Source organism: Eubalaena glacialis, chromosome 2 (assembly GCF_028564815.1).
Source record: "Eubalaena glacialis isolate mEubGla1 chromosome 2, mEubGla1.1.hap2.+ XY, whole genome shotgun sequence".
Lineage (NCBI taxonomy): Eukaryota > Metazoa > Chordata > Mammalia > Artiodactyla > Balaenidae > Eubalaena > Eubalaena glacialis.
This window is the reverse complement of record NC_083717.1, coordinates 148949627-148973208: the sequence shown is the minus strand read 5'-3', so window position 1 is coordinate 148973208 and position 23582 is coordinate 148949627.

The following is a 23582-nucleotide window of genomic DNA, read 5'->3' as shown; positions in this document are numbered from 1 at the left end:
CCTGTAATTGATTTCTAATCTCATAGTGTTGTTGTTGGATAAGATGCTTGATACGATTTCAATTTTAAAAAATTTTCTGAGGCTTGATTTGTGACCCAAGATGTGATCTATCCTGGAGAATGTTCTGTGTGCACTTGAGAAGAAAGTATATTCTTCCACTCTCAGGTGGAATGTCCTATAAATATCAATTAAATCTATCTGGTCTATTGTGTCATTTAAAGCTTGTGTTTCTTTATTTTCTGTTTGGATGATCTGTCCATTGGTGTAAGTGGGGTGTTAAAATTAACACTTACTGTTTTACTGTAGATTTTCCCTTTTATGGCTGTTAGCATTTGCCTTATGTATTGAGGTGCTCCTATGTTGGGTGCATAAATATTTATAATTGTTATGTTTTCTTCTTGGATTGATCCGTTGACCATTATGTAGTGTCCTTCCTTATCTGTTGTAACAGTATTTATTTTAAAGTCTATTTTATCTGATATGAGTATTGCTACTCCAGCTCTCTTGTGATTTCCATTTGCATGGAATATCTTTTTCCATCCCCTCCCTTTCAGTCTGTATGTGTCCCAGGTCTTAATTGGGTCTCCTGTAGACAGCATATATACAGGTCTTGGTTTTGTATCCATTCAGCTAGTCTGTGTCTTTTGGTTGGAGCATTTAATCCATTTACATTCAAGGTTCCTATTAGCATTTTCTTAATTGATTTGGGTTTGTTTTTGTGGGTCTTTTTCTTCTTTTGTGCTTCCCACCTAGAGAAGTTCCTTTAGCATTTGTTGTAAAGCTCGTTTCGTGGTGCTGAATTCTCTTAGCTTTTGCTTGTCTGTAAAGCTTTTGATTTCTCCATCGAATCTGAATGAGATCCTTGCTGGGTGGGTAGAGTAATTTTGGTTGTAGGTTTTTCCCTTTCATCACTTTAAATATATCCTGCCACTCCCTTCTGGCCTGCAGAGTTTCTGCTGAAAAATCAGCTGGTAACCTAATGGGGATTCCCTTGTATGTTATTTGTTGCTTTTCGCTTGCTGCTTTTAATATTTTCTTTGAATTTAATTTTTGTTAGTTTGATTAATATGTGTTTTGTTGTGTTTCTCCTAGGGTTTATTCTGTATGGGACTCTCCACGCTTCCTGGACTTGGGTGGCTATTTCCTTTCCCATGTTAGGTAAGTTTTCGATTATAATCTCTTCAAATATTTTCTCAGACCCTTTCTCTTTCTCTTCTTCTTCTTGGACCCCTACAATTTGCATTAATGTTGTCTCAGAGGTCTCTGAGACTGTCTTTAGTTCTTTTCATTCTTTTTTCTTTATTCTACTGCTTGGCAGTTATTTCCACCATTCTGTCTTCCAGCTCACTTATTTGGTCTTCTGCCTCAGTTATTCTGCTGTTGATTCCTTCTAGTGTATTTTTCATTTCAGTTATTGTGCTGTTCATCACTGTTTGTTTGTTCTTTAGTTCTTCTAGGTCTTTGTTAAACATTTCTTGTATTTTCTTGTTCTGTACCTCCGTTCTATTTCCGAGATTTTGGATCATCTTTACTATCATTACTCTGAATTCTTTTTCAGGTAGGTTGCCTATTTCCTCTTCATTTATTTGGTCTTGTAGGTTTTTACCTTGCTCCCTTGTCTGTAACATATTTTTTTGTCATTTCATTTTTTTTTTTTTTCTGATGGGTGGGGCTGTGTTCCTATCTTACTGGTTGTTTGGGCTGAGGTGTCCAGAACTGGAGTTTTCAGGCAGTTGGGTAGAGCCAGGTCTTGGCGCCGAGGTGAGGACCTCTGGGAGACCTCACTGCGATTAATATTTCCTGGGGTCTGAGGTTCTCTGTTAGTCCAGCAGTTTGGAGTCGGCACTCCCACCACAGGAGCTCAGGCCTGACCCCCGGCCTGGGAACCAAGATCCCACAGCTGCATGGCACAGCAAAAGAAAAGAAAAAAAAAAAAAAAAGGATCAGTACAATAACAAAGAATAAAAAATAAAATAAAATTAGAAAAATAAAAAAATATTAGGAAAAATAAAAATATAAGTGAAACAACTACAAGGTAAAACAGAACCACAGCAGAAAAAAAAGGGGTGGGGTGGGGAACAAGCCAAAAGTAGCAGAACAATAACAAAGTATAAAAAATAAAATAAAATTAGAAAAATAAAAAATTTATTAGAAAAAATAAAAATGTAAATGAAACAACAACAACGAGGTAAAACAGAACTACAACCTAAAAAAAAAAAAAAAGCCAGAAAAGGCCTGGCTGTGGGGTTGGAGCTTAGGTGGGGGCAGGGCTTAGGCGGGATGGGGTTTAGGGTGGGGACAGGGCCTAGGCTCAGGGACCCTGTGGCTGGAAAAGGCAGCACAGCTGGAGGGGGCCTGGGAGTGCAGGGTTCGGAGGTAAGGCCCTGGGTGGGGGTGCAGCAGTGGGGCTTAGGCTCAGCGCAGCTAGAGGGAGCCTCAGAGGGTGGAGGATCAGGCCCGTGACCTCAGCAGGCTCTCTGGGGTCCAAGCGGGCAATGGAAACGCTGGCCGCGTTCCCGTTCAATCCTCCGCTCTCCCAAGGGTCTCTCCCTGTCCTGTTGATCCCCTAACTGTGGGTGGGTCCCTCGGGGTGTGGGAACTCCTCCCCTCCCCCAGTAAACCCTCAGGGGCCCCGGTCCCGTCCTGCCTCCACTTCTCCTCCCGCCTCCCTCCCCCCCCTCCCCCGCCACGTCTTACCCAGTCACTCGGAGTTTCTTCCCATCCCCTTAGGTGTCTGTGGTCCCCCTCCAGTGCCCGGTAGGTGCCCTAGGTGTGAGGAGAGGCGAATTCCGTGTCCTCCTAATCTGCCATCTTGACTCCTAAACTTTATTCCTTTTATTCCTCTCACTCAAAGGTACTCTGGTCTGAGCAGTGATGCCAACTTGCAAAGTGGTGGTGATAGGGAGCCAGGATGATTAAAAGCTTTCCCTTTAGAATTCTCTGCAGACCCAGCTCAGATCCTGCAGGCCTTTCCAGCCTTTCTTTGTATGAATTCAGTCTCCAACCTCTCTTCAGTTTGCACTGTGGTCTTTACTGTTATCATCCTAGGACTTCTTGTTCTGCTTCCTATTTGAAGAAAAATCTGAATTTCCATTAATGCTAATGAGAAACTTTGGCTTTAATGGTATAGAAACATGATTCTTATGCTTCTCTGGTTAGAGTTGTATTTAATTTTAATTGTTAACTGAAATACATTCAAAGTACAATCTGGCTTCTTAGTTAGGTCAAGTGCATAAAATTAATGAAATACCAATGAGGAGGTTGATGCCCAGACACAGCAGGAATGCTCCTGACAATTGAGAAAGAAAAAACCCATTCCAAGGGATGATTTATCAAGGGAACATAATGGGGAGTAGAGACAGGTGAGGGGTAAGGGAGGATTGAATTTCAAAGATGATGTCATTTACACTACAGGAAAATGTGAATGATAAAGTTTTTTTGTTTGTTTTGTTTTGTTCCACTTCTTTGTTTGAAGAGTGAGGACTTCTTCCTATGGATCATCTCTCTGGTGTCATGAAAACCTCATGTATAAAGCTGTAAGTAATGTCTCCATTTTGAAGAAACAAAATTGAGAATATCTAAGCATGAGAGTTATAGGTGACTTTCAGAGTCACCTGATTGGTGGCTTTCTCTTTCTTTAAAAAGGATGTTATTTTGTGGTTATTTTCATGAAGGCAAAATTGAAAAAGAATTTTTTTGCTTACACCCTGCAGAATTCCTAGTCCTATGAAGGCAGAGAGAATGTCTGTTTTGTTTGGAATTATACCATCAGGGCCTAGTATAATGCCTGGCCCATAGCATGTCTTCAAAATATATTTATTAAAAATAATGTCTGAATTAATGTTTCATAAAGCTATAAGCACTTCCAGATTAAAGACATCACAGCAGATTTTTTCTGGCTGGTTACTAATAGGTATTTGGTAGATTCATTCCTATTTAGTGAATATATATGGTATCCACATTGGTTTTAGTATATATTCCTGAGAATTCATTGCATAAATACCAGGAAAACCTAACCAACAGCTGCTTTTGTCATTTCAAAAGATTCTCTTTATTGTGTAGTACTATTTCTTTGAAATGTAAATTTAATTTGCTTCTACCTATGATAATTTTAAGGAGCAGTCTATAAAATCTAGTTACATGAAATGAAGAGAGTTTCGATGTTGATCAGAAAGTAAATAATGCAAAGGCTAGTAGAATTTACCTCCAGTTTTATAATAACCTTCATGGAGTCTATGTTGAGACCAAGTTTGAGAAAAATAGGCCTTTTTATTTCTAATAGGTCAGAGCTCCATTGTGTGAAGTGCAAACATTTTCTTTCTAACAAGGTTTTATAAGTAGATCTTGATTTTGAATAATTCCTTGAAAATGTTTCTGGATAGTAGATATATCTTATGTATTTACTGAATGACTGGATGAATACATGAATATAAAACACTTCTGCGAATCAGAGAATGCACTTATTGGCTCCTCAATGCTGACAGAAGGCAAGGAGCTTTTTTAACCAAATTCATAAATCAAATTTATATACATAATATAAATGGCAAAGAAAAAATCCTGCTTCTTTTAAGTCTCATTAACTTCTAAAGTTGAGGCTAGTCACTTCTGTTAATTTTCAGTAGCAGTAAATACCAAGAAGTAGTAATATTTATGCACCAAAGACAACCTGGATATGTTTAGCAGAGTAATTCCTAAAAGGAAAGTTGAATGAAAAATTAAAGTGCCACACTAAGCCTCAAATGAAATCCATAAGCCTTGGCCAATACTTTCGCTCACTTTTACTCATAACTCTTATTATTAATGTCATTGCAATTGTAAGTGTGGACCCACTTGCTGGATACAAGGGTTTGCAAAAGGGACTGACCTTCAGGAATGCAACGCACTAATAAGAGAACATCTCACAGTTCTCTGAATATAGAGCTGTAATGCAAGACTATTATATAAGGGACAGATTTTTTTTTCAAAAGAAAGATAAACCAGCTCAAAACCATACCCTGGCACACAGGAGAACAACACTGCATGCTGATGGTGCCATGCCAGTTCTTAATAGTACCCCCAGGATTGCCCTGCATCCCAGCTCAGGTTTGAATTCAGGTTTAGGTGGAAGAAGTAGTATTCAGCAATGATAAGGGATCAGACAAAATAGGCATGAACCATCATTCCACTTGCTCACTTCTGGAAGAGATATAGCCACATGCACTGTAGGCAAAAGGAAGTGAACATAGCACTGTTAAGCTCTCAAGTCAGGTTTTTATAATTCATTTCCATTACTGGCAATTACTGAGATACTTACTTAGAAATATTCCCCTTTGAAATAGATTTCTGAACAGCAAAGGTCAGAAATCAGTAATGCTAGATTTTTTTTTTTTAAATGAGGTGGTTTGGTGATGTGGAGTGTTGATTTCTTGATGTTTTACATTTTTAAGCACCTTTTTCTACCTGTGATTCCAAGTTGGACTTTCACTGAGAAATGGGTCATATGTAGGGCCCCTGATTTCCTGTGATTCCCTGACCACAAAAGTGTACTCTGCAGGGCTAGAACCCATAGCCATGGCCTTTTCTTACAAAGCCACCCTCTCCCAAATAGGGGCAGCTATTGTTTACTTAGAAATAGCAGTCAAACTGTAAAATGACACACATTTTGACAAAGGCATGGGATTTGGTACCTAGGATTCATTATTTTTCCCATTAATGGGATTTGTATGAAGCACTTGCCCTACCCTCTCTTACCCCTGCAGCACTGCCTCTGCCTAGGCCAGCTTTGAACACTTTCATTAGTCTGAGACTGATAATCAAAACTCAAAGCCAGTTTCCTCTGAGCACGTAGGCATGGCAAGAATGGCTTTCCCAAGCAATAGCTTAGGAAAACAAATGCTTATAATATTTAAATTGTTTCTGTTTTTCATAATTTATTTGTTTTTCCTCCTACCCTAGCCAGACTTGCTAATCCCCGGCATTTCTACTTTCCCGTAATGGACAATCATAAATTTCTAGAAAAGTAAGGGTCCATGGGTCTGAAGCACTGTGACGTTGTTTGTTCAAGATATTTGGAGACATTGCCAAATGCATAACAAAACACAGTTTATGGTCTTCATTTGGCATTGATTTGTGCTACAAAGCTCGGAGTATCATTTCCTCCAGAAGGTTTTGCATTTTTAATGAGAGAAAATATTATCAACAACAGAGTTCTTGAAGAACTTTATAATGTTTAATTTTTGAAAACCAAAACCCTTCAAAATAAAGCAGCTTTAAAATGTTCTTATTTTAAATTCTTACTTTTAAATGGTGCCTTCAAAGTGATCTTTCTAAGGAGTGTTCCTTACCAACAGTCACTGGTGTTGTATCCTGGGGGACACAAACCAACTTGAAGCACCGGCCATGTTGTTACCAGTACATATGTTACAAGAAACTGGTGGCGAGAAACTACTTTCCAGCGTGTACCCTGCAACTGGGCAGAGTTCTGCCCAGTTCTGAGTCAGAGTTCTGAGTCAGAACTCTTCCAGTGACCTTAGAGCCTCAAAATGGATGGAGAGGGATGAATAATCCAGATTTCCAACAAAGATAGCTTCACTCAAGTGTGAGCAGACCAGCAGACTCATTATGTCCAATAAAAAGGAGGTATAATGTTTCAGGAAATCCATTGCAAATGAATTAGAATGAAAAATAAATAAAAAAGCAAGTCAGTTTCTCAGATAAGAATAGAAATGCCTGTTACCCACTGGAATAGAAAGGGTGAAACAAAGGGGAAAACTGGAGGGGCCTAGCAACCCCCAGAAGGTCACATGTCCTCCATAATGTCGACTTCCCTTACTCAGATCCTTCCTTTGCTAGGAAAAACAAAACAAAGCTAAGGAACAAAACTATTAGGTAGGCCCAGCACAAATGTTAGTCAACTTTGAAAGAAAAAGCATTATTATAGGTGATGCTAGGCCCAGTCTGTCACTGGCTTGTCTGCAGGCTCCATAAACCAGATTCCTGGTCACACCCCCAGAGTGTCTCATTCTGTAAGTTTAGGGTGGTGGGGGGAGTCCCAGAGTTGGCAATTTTGACAAATTCCCAGGTGATATGATACTGCTTATGTGGTATCACACTTTGAGAATCATTGTTCTAGCATAAATCGTTAACTTTGTGATTCAAGGACATTGAAGCACATGAGTTTAAGGTAACCTTGTGATAGTTTGGATTTATTCTCATGTAGGTGTCTGCCTCTGCAAATTACAATACAGAAGGCATTTACTTGGATAATTCAGGCTCAAAAACTGCATTAAAATATTTTCATTGAAATATTTTAAGTATAAGGAGTTTTTTTTCCCCAGGGGAGTAGAAGGGGAATGTTTCTAAATCACCCTGTGACTTGCTTTATTGCCCTTTCTTGTTTTGCATAGGGATAGCAAGGTACTGTTTGCTCTAGGAAGCATCTATTGACCTGTTCTCTAATAATGGTTTTAGTCTGATTTCCTGTTTGTACAAGGTCTGGAAAAAACTGTGTTAGGAAATGGAGCAAGTGAATGGGCATGGAGTTTTCTAGATAAGCTAGTTGCAAGATACATTCTTTTCATATCATGTCAGTGGGAAAGGTTACTGGCAGTCTGATGGTGAGTTTATGATGTGTTGTTACATCATAACTGGATGAACCAAAGAAGTGCCTCCTGTTTTCCTTCAGGCCAGGCTCTAACTAGGAAGACCCTGGAAGAGGTCATGGAAGAACCTCAGAATCTCTAGGAGCAATGTTGGGGCAATTGATAAGTATTTTATCCCACAAAACTGCACAATGACAAGGGATCAGAATAATCTTAGTGTTAACTTAAACCAACTCTTGGTTTAAGTTAATGCCAGTATAAAGTTTGTAACTCCTAATCTATTTTGCCTGCATTTCCAACCTTTGTTTTTGTAGGCCTACCTAAGTTTCTCCATGTGGATATCACTTGTGTTTGTCTTAGTTATAGTGCCAATGAGATTATGATCAATTAATCCTAAACTTTTAGAATGTATAATAATTCTTTAAAGACAACTGCTCATCTGCAAAATAAAAGCCCTGGTGAATGCTCTTTAAAACTCACAGCTCAACATAAAAGTCTGGGTCTCATACTGGTGGCAAAGGGCAGCTTTTAGAGTCATCTCTCACATCTCCTAAAGCAGACTTCCAAAGCAGGTACTTCAGGTGGAGTGTCAGGTGTTCAGTTTAATCACATGGAAAGCCACCTTCGTTGTGGGCAAGAAACATCTCTGCAGTGATCATTGTTATTCTGATGCTTTTCGAGTCAAGTTTCTGACACTTGTACCTAAGAGTCCTATGATCACAGGACCCTTTGGATTGTAGAAATGGGGGCAGAACCCAGAATCACTGAGACTTCTCCAAACAGAAATAATACTCAGTCAGAATGAAGGCTTTGGACACAACCAGCACTGACCCTACTTGTCCTCTCTACATATCTAGATGTATCTAATGAACTTCACAATTCCAGGCCTTAGACACACACCACCTCATCCTTGGGGTCTCTCCCTATGGGTCTGGCTAAGTAAGGATCCACTGTTCTCTTCTGCATTATTTTGCTGCTGGAAAACTTAGGTCTTAGGGTCGCTTGGGGGTCTACATTAAGAAGCAGAAGTTCCTTTTTGCCTCTGGGAAATCTAGATGAGTGGACAATCAAAGGCAACCAGAAGACACATATGGAAGTAGCTCCAAAGGTGGACTCTTGTAAATTCAGGAAGTAGGAAAAACTTATCTGTTGGCACTTGCCCAGTTTCCCTTTCGGTGTACTCCTCTCTGTCTAAGATGTACCTAGCGCCCTTAAGCTGTGATCTGGCTCTCCAGTGGGCCTTTGGGCCTTGTAGGTTTGCCTACAGTGGCAAGTAGGAGTGCGCTAAGAGGACCACGAGGGAGAGTATGTAAAATTTAAGTGGTCCCAGAGAACCACACTGGAAGATAGGATCTATGAGGGGAGGGATCTTGTCTGTCCAGTTCACCCCACAATCCTTAGCACCTGGCCCAGTGTGTGGCACATAGTAGGTGCTGCACAAATACTTGTGGACTAACTTAGTGAATGAACATATAAAGTCAGGATGTATGGTTCAGTATCGATGCCATTCGGCTAGGTACCTGCTCTTATCCCAGTGGGCTGAGTTAGAAAATAGTAGATCATCTAATGTAGGTGACTTCGGTGACTGATAAGAACTGAAGTGCCTCAGACCAGACTGGGAGGTACTCAGGAGACAGCCACTGATGGAAAAGGAGGTGACTTAGGACCTAAGGAAAGGAAAACACATGTTTATTGAATGCCTGTGTTGCTAGGTGCTTTACACACATTATCACTTTTGCTTCTTGCAATAGCCTTGAGCAGTAAGCCTTAGTCTGTGTGATTTATTGATGGGGAAACTAAGATCAGACAGGCAAACTTGTACGCTAGGGTTTGTACCCAGGTCTTTTGGATCCAAAGCTAATCCGGATTAGATAAGTTGGTAATGGAGAAAGGGTTGCGGGGGCTCTTTCCCCGAAAGTTTGATTGGAACATGACATGAATTTGGTATAACATCTCCAGTGCCCCCACTGTGACTCTACAAGACATTACCCCCAACTATTCACAGCTCCCTGACTCAGCTTTTCAGTGAGTCTTAGTTCAGAATTCCTAATGAGAACCAATTGACCCAGCTTGGAGAGAATATAAAACAACCAGGTACTAATGTAGCTTCATGTACTCATCTCTTCATTAGGTATGAAAGTGGTACAAGATTGTTTTAGAAGAGAGTGGTGTGAGAAGACAATGATCAGCATTTCGAGGACAAACAGGTGTAGCCAATATTCACCTGCAACCCTCTTCCTTCTTTTGTTCTTCCATGAACATCCATCCCTATTTCCTTGCCAAGATGAAATGCTTCTACTCTTTTTACTTCTTGCCCAAGTACATTGGACACATTATATTTGAGTCTGTTGTCAGCTGAGTCATAGGTGACTGATGCATGTTAAATATTATATTTTTATATATATATATATATATATATATAAACTGTGCTAACATCTGCTGCCAAAGTAAAGAAATGATGCCTTGTGGCAGTTACTGACAAAACAGGACAAAGTCTTTCTTCATTCATCTTGCCCTCTACTGAAGTAAAGGCCACTGGCTTACGAATGAGGAGGCCTGAGTTCTGGAGTCGGCCTTCACTTTTACTATAGCTGTGCTGGATCAGTCATTGCAAGGAACATGATAAAGGTAAAGGATGTGAGGGAGAGCCCCACTCAGATTTCCCTTCAACAGAGAAGCTGCTGTGAGGATCCTAGTGAGCCAACAGCCTCCAGCTGCCACACCTTTGCGACCCACTCTAGCACCTGCTCACACCAAATCTATGATGTCACCAAGCTGCTTCCAGCCAATGGCCAAACGTGCTGAGGGTATTCGAGCTGGGCTCCTTCTGCCCAGCATTGACTCTTCTCAGTCTTTGCTCTGGGTCTTCTCACTGGCCTGACTAAGATATCTCAGAGTTGTGTTACATACAGTCTTAGGCTTTTCCTACCCAATCCTCCTTCATTCCTTCTTTCCTTTCATAGTGTCCCACCTACTCCATGGTCTGCCTGCTTCTTCTCACTCTCCCTTCTATCTTGCATAGGCATTTCTCTCAATAAATCTCTTGCATGTCTAATTCTGTCTTGACATCTTCTTCTTAGAGGATCTGAACTGACAGAGGATGTTAACATTCAGGGGAATTTCTTGGCGCCCAATTGTAGGAAGTAGAGCTGGGACTCCCAGGGAAAGACATTTTCTTCAAACAGCAATAGAGATGGTTTCTAGAGATTCATCCTAGTCCCTGAACTTGAACTGTCATTAGTACAGGCTAAGTGACTCTAATTTGTAGAGGTTAGAATGACTCCAATCTATACAGTAGAGTTTTAGAATTCCTGCCTAGTCGAACAATTATGGGACTAATTACATATACAAACTAAATAATTACATTATACATGAAAGAGTTAATGCAACTTCCAAAGGTGCCTAAATGTAAAATGGAGTAACCAAGATGCTGAGAGAACAAGACTTAAAAATTAGGTCTCCAATGCAAGAGGGAAGAGATATGGGAACATATGTGTATGTATAACTGATTCACTTTGTTATAAAGCAGAAACTAACACACCATTGTAAAGCAATTATACTCCAATAAAGATGTTAAAAAAAAAATATTAGGTCTCCATATCCTTGACTTAATAAGTTCCTCCAGTCTTGAATGAAATAGTAATTTCTGAGGAATTTCTTCTGTTGTGGGGAAAAAAGTCCTTGGGATGTTTAGGCCCAATACAAAACTTTGCAAAGGGAGCCCTAAGCAGCTTTGCCATACCTTCTCCCAAGAGACTGAAAATTTCTTCTATTTTTTGCCCACTCATAGTTAAGATAGAGGTTGAAGGAAAGTCAGTGTGCTATCAACTTGTGGATTTTAGTATAGGATGATCTGACTTTCATTAGGGAACACCCAACTGTCAGAATTTTCTCTTGGGATGGTGTTTTCATGTGTTCATGGCATTGTAGGCTTTTTCTAGTATGCACATTCTTTCAGCCTCTACCCGTACCCAGTTCCAAAGCTACTTCACATTTTTAGGTATTCGTTATAGCAGCACCCTACTTCTTAGTTCCAATTTCTGTCTTAGTCTGTTGGATCTGCTACAACAAAAATAGCATAGACTGGGTGGCTTATAAACAACAGAAATTTATTTCTCACAGTTCTGAAGGCTGGGATTCCAAGATTGAGGTGCTGGCAGATTCTGTATTTAGTGAAGGCCCACTTCCCACTTCCTGGTTCATAAATGGTTGACTTCTCACTGTATTCTCACATGGGGAAAGGGACAAGGGAACTCTTTTTGTCTTTTTGATAAGGGCACTAATCCCATTCATGCCCTCATGACCTAATCAACTCCCAAATGCCCCACCTACAAATACCATCTCACTGGGTTTAGAATTTGAATTATGGAGGGACACAAACATTCAGTCTATCGCAGATGTTCTATTTTCCCAAAGATGAATCTCAGATCTTTTTACTGGGGCATATTCTGAGAGTCATGTGGGGAGAGGTTGTATGTTTGGGTATGTGGAGGTGGGGGGAAATTTTCTCATTTCAGTAGTTAGACTTTCACTTAATCCCCTGTTTTCAATACCGGGCACCCTCTCTCAGCTTTGTCTGACATTCCTGATTCTGTGTCTCTTTGGTTCATTTTCTCTAATAAAGTGTAGAGAAGAAAGTTCTGTGTTCTAGTTTGCTGCTCAGATAGGGAAGAGACTGACGCCTGTAGTAAAGAATGGAAGAAGAGGACCTGTGAGTCTAATTTCGCCTTAGAGAAACTTTCAGTGAATTCTCTTTTCAAGTCCACTGTCCACCTCCAATTTCAGAGACACTGAGATCTCCCATTCCTTCTAAAATTTTGTTGCAGTTAAATCCCCTCTTATTCTCTGTCTATATTTATGCCTTCTCTCTCCCCTCACGCCCATTTTATTTGAGGTTTGAGATGGAACAGGAGGTAAACGCACGTGTTCAGTCTTTCATGTTTAACTGGAAGACCCCTCCAGAGGAGCTCTGGAGGGTGTGCTTGGCAGCGGTTATTCCTTTTGGCAGGGAGGGGGAGTTATAGAGAGGAGTAAGCTTTTTTTTTTAAATTAATTAATTTATTTTTGTCTGTGTTGGGCCTTCGTTTCTGTGCGAGGGTTTTCTCTAGTTGCGGCAAGTGGGGGCCATTCTTCATCGCGGTGCGCGGGGCTCTCACTATCGCGGCCTCTCTTGTTGCGGAGCACAGGCTCCAGACGCGCAGGCTCAGTAGTTGTGGCTCACGGGCCTAGTTGCTCCACGGCATGTGGGATCTTCCCAGAGCAGGGCTCGAACCCGTGTGCCCTGCATTGGCAGGCAGACTCCCAACCACTGCGCCACCAGAGAAGCCCAGGAGTAAGCTTTTAAACTTTATAAACTATGGTAGGCTTGGGAGATCATACCTAACTCTATGATTTGACCCTGAAGAGAATGGAGAACCTATGGAATCTGCTGAGTATGAGTAGAATAAGCTCCAGACAGCTTAGACTTCAAAACAATTAACCTTTTGTACTGTCACTGAGTTAATTTTCTGAGTTGCCTAAGATGAGATTACATGGGATATACTGTGGTAAAATGATCAAGAAACCGCCAAAAAACTGGTTTTCTTTGGGTGTACAAAAATCTCCTGAAAATTCAGTTATCCTTTAATAATTAGTAACTTATTGATCTGGTTGAGCTGGGAGATTGGTTACATGCAGGGGATTAATCAAATAAGTAAAAAATATTGAGAATTATGAAAGGAGTTACGAATATAGAGAGGAGGAAAGCTAGACTGAATCTTGTGATGTTGGATTGGAATTGGAGGTACAGGCGTTAATTCATCATTATCAATATATAGAGCTAAATATAAATATATAGACGCAAATCTGTGCACATTGCAGTAATATAAATAGAGAACTAAATTTAGATGTAATTCTATGGTGTGTGTGCATGTGCGTGTGTGTATATATACATATATTTACTAGCTCTGTCTAATGAAAGGGCCTGGGAGCAGCAACAGCCCAGTAGCAAGGGATACATCTTGGGGACATAGATCTTGGCTTTTAAATACCATTCTCTATTAAAAGCAACCAAGTCTCTTTGAGTAAATGGTTGATTACTCATCAGGGCAAAGGAAGTAAAAAAGTAGCCTGGAACATTTTTTGACATCAGAAAGTAAAGAATGTTCAAGAAGTACTGGGACATATAGAAAGGACATGGAAACCAGCTTGAAAGGGCTCTCACTGGCCAACTCTGGGACAATTTGAGCATCAAAATAAAAATAATAATGGATTATAACCAATTAAATAAAACATAAATCTGCATGTTACGCTAATGAATAATGAATATATAGATAGGGAGAAGAGAAAATTCTTACAGTAGAATGGCAACTAATAAATGTAGAAGGAATGACAGAAAAACACCATTTGGCACTATCATAATAATAGTCAGTTCAGGCAAGAAACATTAGTGGATGCTCGAACTAGTGGATAAAAATTTGATGAGAGAGAGAATGTTTACTTAGTGTCAGAGTATCTCCCCACACAACAATTTTTGATTACAAAAGGAAAAAGAATAACTTTAAGTGAAGAATCCTGGCAAGGACCACCTTAATTAAGTAATCAGTTAATATCACCAGTAATGAGACAATTTAAATTATGTACCACCCAATAGGATACAAGATGAACATTTTTGTGATATATTCCTGCTAAAAGTCATAACCTGAATCTGATCACGAAGAAACATGGGGAAAACCCATATGGATGGATGATCTATAGAATAACTGGCCTGTACTCTTCTAAAATTTCAAGATCATGTAAGTCAAGGAACAGCTGAAAAATAGTCTCTATATTAAAGAAGACTAAACAGACATAATTAAATACTACATATGATCTTAGATTGTATATTTTTTGCTATAAAGCAGTGGTTCTCAAAGTGTGATCCCAGGACCAGACCTTCAGCACCACCTGGGAACATGGTTAGAAATACAAAACTTTGGACCCCATGCCAAACCCACTGAATCAGAAACCTTGGGTTTGGGAGCCAGTAATCTGTGTTTAATGAGACTTTCCACTGATTCTAATGCACATGAAAAGTTTGAGATCCATTGCTATAAATCAGATTGTTGGGGCAATTGTTAAAACTGTAGAGTAGATGGAAATAATAAATCAGTGTTAATTTCCTGCTTTCATGTCATTGTAGGGAATACATTACTAAATTTACTCTTATATGGTTCAAGAATAAAAAGTTCTTGATAATATATATGCAATTTTTCTGTATGTTTTAAAAATCTCAAAATTAAAAAAAATGGGAGGGGCTAAGCTATGTATTTATCATATTAGGAAAAAAGTCTGACTCATATTCATTCCAACTGCCTTTATGTAATCAAATGTGGCACTAAATACAAAGGATGTATATTCCATTACATGTATGGTTAAATCTGCTATGGAAAATAGTTTGTTCTCCCAAGAACCATCTGTGTTTATTTTCAGGTTGAACCAACCCTAAGGTTGCTAACATTCTTTAAAACCATGTTGATGAATGACACAATCTCTGAATCACATCAAAGCCAATATGGTTTCTTTGGGGATTCCATATCAGTAGAAAAACATTTCTGCTGGATAGCATCTGCCTATCCATATGTAGAAAGAGTCAATACACAGAACTGAAAAATAATTGTTTTCAAATAATTGGCTAATGACATACACAGCCCCTTTTTCTCAGCTGCATTACTAATTGCCTGAATATGATCCATGATCTGATTTTTTTTCCCTTGATGTAGTTTTTTGCAAGACTTTTCCATTGTACACAACTAAAATACAGCAAGAGCAAAATATAGCCTGAGACAAGTACGTATGTTGGATTAGATTCAAATATGCAGGGTTTTATCTAGAAGGAAAAATCCTTTTAGAGTTAGAAAGGAAGTGAATCAGGCCCATGGACCTTGGCTAACTGACCAATACACAAACATTGGTGGTTGGTGGTTGTTTTTCTACTTTTGGTTGTCTACTTTGAAGCCATTGTTCAACATCCAAATCCCCAGCTCTGTTCTTCCTGGCATTTTGGTGGTTATGCATTTGTTCTGAGACTGTAAATGGAGAGTTCTCTTCCAACTAAAAAGTGTTCCTTCCCCAGCCATAATCCTTCAGAAGAACTGAATCTGATCAGTTATGTCACAAGTGAAGAAGACTACATTTGTTTTAACGGAGTTTATTTAGAACATCCTGCTGCTAATGTCAGCACACAGATTGGGCAAGTTCCACCGAAATAACTTTCAGACTATTTGTACTCAATTAAATGTTTATTTAAAATTTCCTTTTGGTTTTTACTGCCGAAAATGTATTGTTCATTTTTCACATACCAGGCCCTGTTGTTTAGTCTCAAGGGCATTACTTGTTACAAATTTAACAACTGTGACATATTAAAAACAACATTTAGGGAAGAAATTAGGGTTGAGAGGATGTGACCAGATGTTTCCGTGGTGTTTCGCCAAAATGTCACTTAAATGCCAACAAGATTTTAAAAGGAATTTTTTCCCAAAGTCTCTCTACCCACTTGACTGACCCCAAAAGATGTTGCTATCATAGTTGTATTAGAAAACCCATTTAATTTTCTTTTTAATCACAGTTTTATTGAGGATACTTAAAGTCTTTTCACTGTCATTTTTTTTTCTTTTATGATTTTACTATGGCAATAAAGATAATCCTGGCTATGCCACGTGCTACCTTTGTGACCCAAATTTTCTTATGACCAAAATAGGGATGCTGGTACCTACCTATGATTATTATGGAAATTAAGTGAGATAATGTATGTGACACTCTTAGCCCAGTACTTGGCACATAATAATGTCACATTAGTTTGTTATTATTATTACAAACAGTGCTAATTATTGATGCAAGCAAAACCCCCCACTAAGTGCCCTGCTGCTGAATTTCTTTAAAAGAAAGGCAATCTTTCCTGCAAGTATCCCTTAAGTTCCAGTCTTCTTTTGAGATTGTCAAGTCACACTAGGAAAAAGATCCTACGAAGAGGCAACTTCAAAAGAAAGTCATTATTTTTTAGATAAATCTGCTGGTAATTAGATTAGACCTCCCTGAGCTGATTTCTAAATTCAGGAGCATTTAGAGAAGGAGCATGTAGGTAAATACAACAGAATAAAGAGATTGTATGCACCCCAAGTGGAGGATTCTAGGTTTGCTCTCCTTCTGTGGGTATTCTGTTGATGTCGGAGGGTTAATAGAGCTTTAGACTGGGGCTCTAGAGTTTCATGATACACAAAAATATAAAAGTCAGTGAAGCAAATGCTGTACAACGGAGGGAAAAGGGATAAGCTTGATCCAGAAATATTTTGGAGGGTGGAGACATTCCAAGCATACCATTCCATGACTATGCCAATGGAATGTGGGCACAGCACAGGAACAATGTCCAAGGCTGGAGAGCTTTAGAGGACCAGGGAAATTCTGAGTGAAAAACACAAAGCAGTGAAGAACATCACCCTCTGCTCCCAACCAAGTTTCCCTGTTTACAGATTGAATTGTGAATTCTGAGTGAATTTTAGGTCCATGAACTATGGATTCCAAAATTTGGTGCCAAATAATTATAGATACATTTTTCAAATGTACAGCTCTCCTCTGGCATCTCTCTCTCTCTCTCTCTCTTTCACACACACACACACACACACACACACACACACAAACTTATTACATTTAAATCCCAAACTAGAAATTTTGTCTCTTTCCATTATCTTTGACTCCAGGTGGGTAAGCTGTCATAATGAAAATTTACCAATTAAAAAAATAAACATGTATATGGACTGATTTTCCATATTAATCATGGAAATTTGTTCCCAAATTCCTTGAATAAAGTTTATTTGCTTGCTGTAATGGTTGTTGGTTTTTCTTCATTAGTGTTTGTGATCATTCAAGACATGAAAAGATTTTGGGGTTTTTTTGGATTTTATTCTTTTTTTTTTTAATTGAAGTACAGATTTACTGCTGTACAGCAAAGTGATTCAGCTATACATATACGTGCATTCTTTTTTCTTTACATATTTTTCCATTATGGTTTATCTTAGGATATTGAATATAGTTCTCTGCTATACAGTAGGACCTTGCTCTTTACCCATTCTGTATATAAAAGCTTACATCTGCTAACCCCACCCTCCCACTCCATCCCTCTTCCAACCCCCTCCCCCTTGGCAACCACCAGTCTGTTCTCTATATCCATGATTCTGTTTCTGTTTCATAGATAGGTTCATTTGTGTCATATTTTAGATTCCACATATAAGTGATATCATATGGTATTTGTCTTTCTCTTTCTGACTTACTTCACTTAGCATGATAATCTCTAGTAGCATCCATGTTGCTGCAAATGGCATTATTTCATTCTTTTTATGGCTGAGTAGTATTCTATTGTATATATATGTACCACATCTTAGGTTGTTTCCCTGTCTTGGCTGTTGTAAATAGTGCTGCTATGAACATAGGGGTGCATGTATTTTTTTAAATTATAGTTTTGTCCGGATATATGCCCAGGAGTGGGATTTCTGGATCATATGGTAATTCTATTTTTAGTTTTCTGAGGAACCTCCGTACTGTTTTCCACAGTGGCTGTACCAACTTACATTCCCACCAACAGTGTAGGAGGGTTCCCTTTTCTCCATACCCTCTCCAGCATTTGTTATTTGTAGACTTTTAATGATGGCCATTCTGATTGGTGTGAGGTGGTACCTCATTGTAGTTTTGATTGCATTTCAAGACATGAGAAGATTTTAATTTGAAAGACCCCTGTCATGCCCAAGAACTATATTGGCCTATAGTTTGTGGATATGGTTGTGTCTGTTTGCAGTAGTTTATCTTCATTCTGCTCTGTAGATAAACTGAACAAATGAGGAGACACTTGGATGTCCAAAAAGGACTGAAGATTTTTCAATAAAAAGTTCAGTCAAATGTCTTTCAAAAAATACTTTGCAGACTATTTTACTAAAGAAGCATTCCTTTTTTCTTTTTTAACCTGATAATCTATTTAACTGAAGAAGAGCAATGCAGTTTATGGCAAAGAACCATTCAGGAGGTTGCCTGGAGGTGGGAAGACTCAGTGTTTCTCAAAGGTGGGGCGTAGCTCACCTCTATCAGAATGCCCTGGGGAGCTTTTAAAACTTCAGATTCTTAGGCCCCCCTCCAGCCCTACTGAGTCCAGATCTCTGGGTGGGACTCAGAAGCTGCATATTTAATGAGCTCTGCAGATGATTCTTATGCATCTTAAAAAGTAGGGGGTCTCTTCAAAGTGGAAATTAGTAGTTATGTCATAAAAGCCAGTAGTGCCTTCTGCCCTGGCACTTTTCTAGCTTTGAAGAAGGGGTCAATGGTACATTGCCTTTGAAAAAATTCCAGTTTGAACCAAAGAGCAAGTCATTTTCCCTCTTCTCAATGTTTTCTCCTAGCTCTGTTTTCCTCCAGGGGCTCAATTGTCCAGCCTTCTTCACAGAGAATAGCATTTGGAGTTGAGCAGCTCCCAAAACATTGTTATTATTTTTGGTCCTTGATTGTTCCTAATCTCTCTGCATTGCTGATCAGTGACCATGATCTGCACTTTCAGGCAAGAAAAAGAACACATTCTAGCAGCTGAGTCACCTGACAGTTACCAGGTATGAAGTAGATCTCAGTCTCTGACAGCACCTTCTATTGGGCAGTGGTTCTTAAACTTGTGTGCACATTGGAACTTCCTGGGAAGGTTTAAAACTCCCAATGCCTAGGCCATACCCCTGACCAATGTCATCAGAACCTCTGAAGTAGGACCCAGGCATTAGTACTTTGATAAACTCCCCTGGTGATGCCAGGGTGCAACTTAGGCCAAGAACCATGGTTCTTGGGACATCTGTAGAAAGTGCATTGAGGCCTTTAGAGCACCTTAGGCTGATCATCAATATTTTTCTTTACAGATGGCACTTTTCCTATTTGCGGTACGCCCTAGAAGGACGAGAAAGTTTAGGAGATATTTCTTACAGAAATTTCTTCCTGGAAGAGAATTTTAAAGTTTCTTTAGAGTGTTCAACCACCATTACAGGAGATCCAGTACACATGTGTAGTCTTAACCACAGTGTGTACTACCCCTGCACACCTATGAAATTACCCTACACACCTATGAAATTACCCTACACCAACCCTTCACTTTGTCTGTTTCAAGATAATCTACGAAATTTATCAGTTTTTGGCTCTTTGCTGTCTTCTCAAGAGCCAGTAACAGATCTCCAGTGAGCTGAAACAGGGAAAGTTGTTTTAAACCATTGACTGCTTAATAAATTAGCACTAGACGGCTCTTTGCCTAATTTATCTCTGAAAGCCAGTTTCCCAGGGTATCAGAGCAATACCACAAGAAAAATTATTTCCATTAAACACCACAAAAATGTCTTTCCTGTGATACTTCACTGAAAGGGTGACATGTACGAGATTCTCAGTCACAAAACAGGAAAGAAATGTTTGAAAGTTAAATTAAAAAGTAAAGCACAGTTAGGATTTTATTGAGCTTAAGCCCCATTCCTACCCCCTAAACATATAAATCTGTTCTGTGTTCTGTGTCTCCCACTCAGATGGGTGATAAATTTTGGATGCTGAATTCTTATGTCTCTAAAAATAACGTTTACCTAAAGTGAAGTGCAACATCTGGGTCCATTGAAGGAGCATGAAGTGGCCTTTCAGGTTAATTATTTGTGTGGCCAGGTTAGGTTTCCCAGCCCTGAAAATGATACTGGTTTTGTTTCTCTTGGCCCCTGCCCACCACAGGTAAAGAATACTGTCCCAGTGACTTTCCCATAGACCTATTCCTTCATGCAGAATGTTGCCATCAGTGCCCTGACACTGAGGAAATGGAATATTTTCCATCTGCTCCCTGAGCTGAGGACCTGCTGTGCCTGGAGGTCTCTTGGTTATTTGGTTAAAAATAGACTGAAGAGTCCCCCCAGTGCTGTCATAGTGGATGCCATCAGAACAGATCATGGGTCTCTAGTATTCTCAAAGGAGTGTTTCTCTCTGCGGTTCTCATCAAAGCGCATGTCTACTTGTCTACTCCAGAAAGTGGATTGAGATGGTCCATATGCATCTTTAGACGCTGCCTGAGTAGGCTGGCATTAGATTTATCAAAATAAGAACTCTTCATCCCCTTTTATAACTCTCAAGTCCATATTCCAAAACAGGCTGATACCGTGGAAAAAGAAGCCTTATGAAGGAATGGGGCGAGAGCAACCAGCTGTCCAGGGTGATCCTGGGAAGTTATGGTCTTTTTTTCCTTTTTTATGGATAACATCACAGACAGTCTTGAAATAAATTTTTAAAATCTCTAGATCTTTGTATAAATTTGAGTCCAAACATTTGTATCCACAACATAAATTTTTCCAGGCACTGACTCAAGACCCGGGAGTTATCTTTTCATTTTTCCCCTCTTCCCTACCAAATTCTGTTTGTTATTTCTTCTCTTCTTTTCCATTTTCTTGGCCACTAACTCCCTTTAAGTCTTAATGCTTCATTTTAGTCTATTATAAAAGGCTTCTAACTCATCCTCAAACTTTTAGCCTTTCAAAATTAAAGGCCATTCTTTTTTTATTTTTTAATTTATTTAATTTGTTTATTTATATTTTGGCTGCATTGGGTCTTCACTGCTGCACATGGGCTTTCTCTAGTTGCAGCGAGTGGGAGCTACTCTTCATTGTGGTGCGTAGGCTTCTCATTGCGGTGGCTTCTCTTGTTGTGGAGCATGGGCTCTAGGTGTGTGGGCTTCAGTAGTTGTGGCGCGGGGGCTCAGTAGTTGTGGCTCGCAGTCTCTAGAGTGCAGACTCAGTAGTTGTAGTACATGGGCTTAGTTGCTCCGCAGCATGTGGGATCTTCCCAGACCAGGGCTCGAACCCATGTCCCCCTGCATTGGCAGGCAGATTCTTAACCACTGTGCCACCAGGGAAGTCCCTAAAGACCATTCACCACCAGAGCAAGCTTCTTGGATTATTGCTTTGCTCAAATCACTTCTGTATTTAAACTTTTGTAATGATTCTCCCATTGACTACTGAATAAAATCATGGCAATTTATCCTGGTGTTCAAGGTCTTTTAAAGTTTGGTTCCAAATTATGTTTCCCATGTTCCAGCCAAATGACACCTCCACACCCCCTCATTTTTTAACCTCATCTTGTTCTTGCTTACTTCTGGCTCGTATCATCTGAACTGTCACTTCCCCTCATCTGTCCTTGATGAAATCTTGCTTTTCCTCCAAAATCCAACTCAGAAGCTCCCTCTTTCTTTCGTAAAGCCTTTCATGGCCACTTAACTCAGAAGTTTTCTTTGCTTTCCTGTCCTCAAACATTTGATTAGGGCTACTCTCAGGTCCCATAACAGGCATTGTCTTGTACTGTAGTTATTTGGGTATCTAGTTTAGCTTTCTCATTGGGTTTCACTTTATGGAAGGCGTGAACATGCCTTGTACATGTTGGATGATGAATGAGTACTTATACTGAAAAAGTGTGGTTTAGAGAACAGGCACTGGAGAAATCTCTAGTACATCTAGTTTGAAGACAGTCACTGGGCCTAAGGATGTAGATTAATGGTGAGGAGACCTTAGCACATCTGAGTTTAGACTAGTTTCTACAGACCATCTATGTGTTCAGAGGCTTATCTGAATGAATAGATCCTCCCAGATCTTTGGAATTTCAGGGATGGAAGGGGGCAGAGGTGTGGGCCTTTTAAGTCATAAAATATGTATATAAAAAAATTTAACCAGAAATTGCATAACTTTCTGAAATTTTGAGGCTCAAAGCTGGCAAGTATGTGGTGTAGATGGCCTAGGAACTGCTGAGTGGGTTCACCTTTGGCATGCTTCCTCCGGAAACCTGGCTACAAGACTTGGGCAAATCATGAGTTTACAGGCTGAAAGGCAAAAGACACTTAAAAAAATACTTCAAAGGATTAAAATGGTGCAACAAATGCCCAGTCCTGGTCAGCCTATTTGCATCACAAGATGGCTTAATACCCGGGAATAGTAGGCCCTTAAAAACAAACTCCTCTTTACTCAAATTATTTTTGCAGGCTGAGATTCTGGGTAAATGCAAGCCATCGCATTTTGTATATATTGTTATGTATAATTGTTTATACATAATAGCAATGTAAATCTGGCCCTCTGTTTCTCTTATTTGCCACAGTATTATGACTGTGTTAGCATTAACAAAGTGAAGAAGTCATTCAAAGCGTGAAGGTGAAGGTGAATTAACTGGATAATACCAGCCCCCAAGTTTTTCCCTTTCTTTAATAGCAGGTATTGAGATCTGAACTTGTCGATAATTATCTGTATTGTCTTTTAATTTCACTTTGCTTAGGTAGTCTCAGTTTTTTGATTTGTAACATGAGAGTAATAGTAATTTTAACTATCCCATGGGATTATAATGAGGATTAAATTACAAAGATGAAAAGTATATTTAGAAAGTACTTTGTACCTTCTGAAGCACTGCACATGTGTTTGCCTGTTATAGGTATATATGCGTTATTCAGATAAGGCAGTGGATTATGCTCTGGCCTGTATTTGATCCACTGAGCCATACTCCTCTTCAGGTCATTTTAAGTTTGGATGGGTGGATAGGTAGACAGATGGATGGACGATGAATGGATAGATGGATAGATGGATGGATGTATAAATGTATGTATTCATATATATTCTATTTTAAATATACATAATTAACAATTATACTTAATCGGATAATAAACAACTTAGAAGTAAATCCAAAGTAGGAGATTAGGTTGAATGGATTTTACAAATACTGTTTGTGTGGTTTTAAACATAATTTTAGATTCTTTCAGTACTTTGAAAAATGTCCTCTAATATAGTGCTTTCTAAAAATCCATTAACCCATGCTGGTACATAAACTATTTGTTCCCAGTAGCAATGATAATAAACCTACAGGCTAGTTCACTACTATTTTTTTCTCCCTAAAAGTTTCTTGGTTTCTGTTCTGGCACAAGCTCTTTAAGTTCTCATGCACTGACAAGTTGACTAATAATACAGTATAGTACAG